We start from the raw sequence: 6,231 nt of genomic DNA on the forward strand, positions 1-6,231 counted from the left end.
CTTGCCTGCTCCTGAGGCAAGCAACTGTGCAGCCCCACCCAGCCCGGAAAGGCTTGTGGGACAAAGCAGACCAAATATGTGGGTCAAAAGCTGAGTCAGCCTTAGGCTGTGTTTCTCTTCCCTTTCCTGGGGAGGTGGATTCCTGGGACCCCCCTCCTCTGTAGCTACCTGTCCCAAGGCCTGAGAATTCAAAAGTGACCATAGGGTGGGAGAGGATGCAGGCAGTTGCAGCTGCAGCTGCAGCTGTTAACTCACAGTTTTGCCATTGCAATTCTTTTTCTTTGCCCATCTCTCTTCTGGGCAGTGGCCAGCCTTTCCCTGATGTCTTAAATCCTAGAAGCCTTTTTTGCCAGGCTGTTTCTGTCTGTCCTCTAGCTATTTTTCTGGGAGAGGAGAAAGTCTCATGTCTTTCTAGTCCACCATCTTTCAGGAAGTTTCTCATGACTAATTTTGTTATTAGATGCAAATCTGCATCAGACAGTGGCCAGACCAGGTGATACAAAGACAAATGAGAAATTGCTTTGCTCATGCGATGTTCATGTGGGTACAGTAGAGAGGCAGATGTTTGAACATGGCTCTGCCTTGAGGATAGGAGGTATAGAGAGAGATGGGGAAGGCAGCCAGCAGTATAAAGTGATGTATAGAAGCAGAATGGAAATCTCTAGTAGTGTAGAGGAGAACAGGTTTGAACATAAGCTGGACCAGCTTACTATTTTGTAATCCAGAAAGGGAAAAGTATGTATGAGAAGAATGAGTGGAGAAATTGATATATAGGAGAACAGAAGAAAATAAGGAAAAATCTATTTTTCGTTGTAGAGGTCCTGAGTGAATAACACTGGTTATAATCATTTTGTATTTTTCTTCTCATTAGGAAGAAGAATTTTTCTTGTTCCTGAAACAGAATTGATTCCCTTCTCCTGAATAATCTGAGTTTAGGTACTGGATCCCCTTTTACTGAGAATAATAGCTTTTTATAACTGGAAGGAACCTTATTTGGAAATTTTGCCTAACTCATTTAGTTTACAGATAAGGAGAGACTAATGGCTAAAGATGAGGTGATTTTCCCAGTTATTTCGGAAACAGAAATGTGGGGCTGGAAATCAGGCCTCATGATTCTGATTCCAGGGCTCCTTCCCTTTCGTACTTTCTAAAGGTAGAGAGAAATGGAAAAATGAAATTGCCCAACAGAATGTTCCAAAATATTGGTATACATAGCATATTCTTTGTTATACAAATAAGAGGTTAGTCCAGAGATTTTGAATACCTCAGTTATGGCTGAGATAAGGAGCTATGAATACAAGAGGAAGAAAAGAACTATTGAGGGAGATAGAGAAGAAAGGAATGGAGCAAAGATGAGACAGAGCAGTGGGAAGAAAGGGGAGAAGGATCTAAAGGACATTCATGTTTTGTGATCCTTTACTTAAAAGGGAATGTTGCCAAGCCTGTGGGGTCAAAAAATGAGTGCTGGACTATTTAGAAATTCCAGACAGTCTGCGAGTTTCTAGAAATAACATCAATTTAGGGAGGGAAATCAAAATTCCAAATATCACCTTTGGAGAAAATCTCAACTACTATGTCATGGTTCTGAAGTCAATGAACTCTCACAGATTTTCCCAATTTGAACCTTGATTTTCCAATTTCTCCACATTGCCTGTTGCATGATGTTCAAGCTGTTTAGGCATAAGAACAATTTGCTTTTTACTTGAAGAGTTGTTGGCAAACTTATATGCTTTTGCTAGGTCTGTTATGAATCCTGTGGGAATGTTCTCCTAGGATGCCATGGGTGACCCCAGGCAGAAAGTCTGGAGCTGGATTATGATCTGACCTTTCATCCTTTCACTCTCTCTTCCTTCTCTGTCCTCTTTATTCTCTCCACTCCTCTCCTCCACTCTCCACTTCCCTTTCTTTGTCTTTTAACTGTGGAGTAAGATTGTCTGCATACCTCTAAACTTGTCTACTATTTCTAAAACCTGCTCTTTCGTTGAGTAATGTTTTAAATTCCTTTATATCTTTTCTCTCTCCCCTCTAGTCAAAGAGGTTTTTATCTATGCTGAGATGAGGGATGGTAGGATATGGCTAATGGTAATAGGGAGAAGGAAACTGATTTTAAATTGAAAGCTATAATTTGAACACAAAGTTTTGTGTGTGTGTGTGTGTGTGTATAAGCTCTGATGATCTCTTGGGTCCATGGAATCTTCCTGTCTAGCAGCATAAATGAAGAGAGGCACAAGGCAGTGAGTGAAGGCAGAATAATTACTTAATACTTCATAACACCATCCCAGCATATATATTATTCTTAATTTCTGAATAGAAGGGTAAATGTATGCAGGGATGGATTTCATACTAGTTTCCAAACACTTTGCCTATTTCAATTTTGTCCAGAGTGCAATCTTTTATAATATTTTTTAGTTTTGAAATTTAAAATTTTAATAAAAGCTTTAACATCCATGAGTTCTTGATTGCAGTAAAAATGTCTTAAAGGAGTATAAAAAATAGAAGAGCCAAATTTTTCTTCCTCCCCTTCTACTTCCTTGTCCAGAAGGAACATAGCAAAAAAACTTGGGAAAATCATGTAATGTTCAAGACCTTCATTATTTAAAAATAAAAATAGAAACATGGTATATTATGCATTGTTAAACACTTTGTTTTTCTATTTAATATGTTTTAGAGCTCATTCCATATTAACTGCACGATAGCATGAGCTCATTCTTTTTAACAGTTGCATAATATTCTGTGGTAGGGAGGTATTATAATTTACTATACTACCCTCAACTGATGGCTGGATAGCAAGGCTGCTCTGGATGTCCCTGTATGTGCATGCCTGTACCCAGTTCTGTAGAAGAGATGTTCACAGTTTTATGCCTCTGTGTATGTCCCCTTTACTTTAAAAAGCCTTCACTGGGCATTTCTTCCTTTCTCAGTTTCCTATTTCAATGTAATTAAATTAAATGTTGCCAGTTTAAAGAAGTATTTTCTGAAAAATACTTCTAATTTATCAGAGCAGAAACACAAAAGGAATCTAGTAAGAGGACAGTTCAGATATCATTGTCCATGTCTTACAATCCCTCACATTTGCATCTACTTCCATGTCTGGCACATGGTTAATGCTCAGTCAATGTTTACTGAACAGATAAACATTACAGCTAACTAGATAGATGTAAGAGGTATACAATGAAAGTGTTCATAACCCAAAGTTCCTAAAATTAGAAAGTGAATTGAGATTTAATTTGATCCAAAGTCTTGTATCTTATATCTAGAAACTAATAAATATTAAGTTTCTTAGTCTGGGAGAGATGTAAGGTGAATGAAAAGTCCTACTTTACTACTGAAGTCTTCCCAAGGTATTCCATGAAATGAAGGGAGAAAGAAAATGTAAGACAAAAGAACAAAGAGTAACTGGAAAGATTAAAGGAGTAATTTATAGGCACATTTGCCTTCATCCAGGTTTTACAGAATTATATTAAATGAATTTTAATGTAAAAATATACCAAATGTACCCCAGCCCTTTGTCCGTCCTCTACAGCAGATTTCGTCCATGTTCGACAAAGTAGCATGTCTTCATTCTGGCCTGGGATGAAAGTACTTCTCCCAGGCATTGGGGAGCAGGGCAGTTCTGGTCCTGAAGGTCCAGCGTTGACAAAGGCCAGGGATTGTGTACCCCTGGCCTTAGAAAAGAACACAGGCAGGGGAAGGTGAGGGTACTGCAGATCCCCAGACCACTGCATGTGAAGAACAGTGGCTGTGCAGTTCAGGAAACAAACAGCCAAGTCAGGAGTGGATGACTTTTAGGGTAGAAGGACTAGTGTATGAGTGAATTTCTGAGGCTTACTTGAGAAAAATGATGCCTTTGAAATTCCACAAGAATGTTGAAATTTCATCCTTAAATTTCAGAGCAAAGGACCAGGCTTAGTTAAGAGTTATATGTAACTCATATTTACATCTATGAATACTCCTAAACTAACAGATGACCTTTCATTCAAAAGTCATTGAGCACACAAATGCCAGTCCTTGTGCTTGGCACTGGTGATAGAACAATAAAAATAGCTGTGATTGCCACAGAAATTACTTTTCCTAAGAACCACAGACAAGCCATGACTGAGGGGTTTCCCCCTCTGGCTTTGTATTCGTGATGCTGGCTCCCCTGCTTTGACCATTCTGTTCTCTAGCACCCCACTGACCAACCTGGGCCTGCCTCCTGGGCCTACAGCCACAGGTTGCCAGAAATAGTCGTCACAGTACTGTACTAATTGGAAATGCCTAGAAAATGGCAATTTTTTCCTTGCCTACAGTCCATCCTTGGGCATATTCATAAGAGACTTTCAGGCAGCAGGAAGGGAGGGCAGGACTTCTCTGTCAGAGCTCTCTGTGTGACCCCTCAGCACATGACCTCCTACTCTGCCTCAGAACTGTGTCAAGCAGCAAGTTTAGGACCAGAAAAGAATCTCACCTTTTAAATAGGAAAAAAAAAAAAAAAAAAAAAAAATCCCTGGATGGTAGCAAATTTTGGCAAAAGAGTATCTAACTTTTGATCAGTAAAGATTATACAACTCCAAGCTCATATATATATATATAAATACTTTCAGAGTCATAGGAAAGTCAGGGAAAGACAACAAAAATTTGTTTTTGTTCGTGAACAATACTCTCATAAGAGTTTCCTTTTGCACAGAAAAGAATGTCGGAGAATGGAAGCCATGCTGACCTTCACAGAACATGCCTGATTTCTGTCAAAAGGCAATTTCAGGCCTCAGGCATCTCTTCCCCAGGTCCTCTGAATCCCGTTTTTGACCCTGGAGATAGAGGCTGAGTAGCCCCTGCATAACTTCAGTAAGACCATTTCTAAGATCCTCAAAGTCTCACAGAAATTCCCTCACCACTTCCAGCGTATTTCAGATCTCTTCAGGTACCAACTTTTGTTCTCTGGAAGTTTTTCCTTTAGTAATTCCATTTCTATTTCATGTACTTGGCTCTGGCTCAGGTAAATTCCTGTTTCATATTCACACTCATCTCGCTGATCTTCCTTGGGGAGATGAATAGCCCAGACAGAAGCCAACAGCTGTTCTAGTCTGGAGGATACTGCTACCGTCTCTGGGATATTCTTGAACGCATTAGAAAATCCTGACTCTTCATCTGAAAATCTGGAAGCCACACAGAAGATATATTCATCTCTGAAGAGTGCACGATCTCATTAAGACACTTAATCACCCCTGTGCCTTTCCATCAACCATGAAGTGATCGCAGCAGTTGAAGAGGTTGTTGTTATGGGGCGAGGAGTGGGGGGAGGGAGGGGGGGGGTATATGGGGACCTCGTATTTTTTTAATGTAACATAAAAAAAAAAAGACAAAAAAAAAAAAAAGGGCACAGCATCGCTTTCATCGGCTCCTCTTTGGCCTGTCAGGCCTCAAGACACGAAGGCCTTGGCCGCCCGCCGGGCGTCGACGGGCCGCTGCCTCCAGCAGCATTTTCCCCGGCGGAGGTCTCCATTTCACGTTGGTGTGGTGTTTCAAAATGTCCCGTCCCAGGTCTGCACACACCTGACACTCAGGCGGAACCTGGCGGGCGCGCGGGCGGCACCGCCAGCGGCCATGGCAGGCGCGCGGGCGCAGGCGCGGGGCGGCGGCGAGGAGGCTGCCGGGAAGGCGAGCAGCCGCCAGTTTCCACCTCAGTGTCGGGTGTGTGCGCAGAGGGACACTGTGGGCAGCAGCAGACGGTGGCCCGCCTTCACCCCGTTCTGGTACTCCGCGCAGCTGAGGCGCCGCCAGTTTGGACAAGCACCATGGACTGCTCTGGCCCTGGACTTTGCCGGACAAGGCAAGGCAGAGCGGATTGGCAGTTCAAAGTGCAGTTTCAGGTAACTCCTTTGTCTCCTGAGTTGGCTGATGACCTCAAACATTTTACTTCGAACATGTGAAAACCATCTCCTTTTCCTGACCCTTAATCCCAGACTCCAAATATGTTTTATCATCCATTCAGACTCCGAAGCATGATGCAACAGTATGGCAAGAGACTGGAGGCAGAAGCAGAGTCTGAAGGGAAGTTTACAAAAATAAGAGCTGATGTGTACTCAGCATCGGTGCTATGAGACCATAAGAAAGGGCAGTTGAACCCTGATTTAGAAGTTCATGGAGGGCTTCCTGGAGGAAATGACATTGCACATGAGCACTGAAGGATCACTAGGAACAAAATGGCATGATACTGAGGAAGACTAATCTTATCTGTGTTCAGTGCAGTGT

General features: G+C 42.1%; 1 pseudogene; it reads right to left on the bottom strand.

Moving 5' to 3' along the window:
- Positions 1-4,724: 4,724 nt before the first annotated feature.
- LOC101422655 (uncharacterized protein CXorf38 pseudogene) lies at positions 4,725-5,482 on the bottom strand (annotated as a pseudogene).
- Positions 5,483-6,231: the final 749 nt, after the last annotated feature.

Source organism: Dasypus novemcinctus, chromosome 4, assembly GCF_030445035.2.
Source record: "Dasypus novemcinctus isolate mDasNov1 chromosome 4, mDasNov1.1.hap2, whole genome shotgun sequence".
Classification (NCBI taxonomy): Eukaryota; Metazoa; Chordata; class Mammalia; order Cingulata; family Dasypodidae; genus Dasypus; species Dasypus novemcinctus.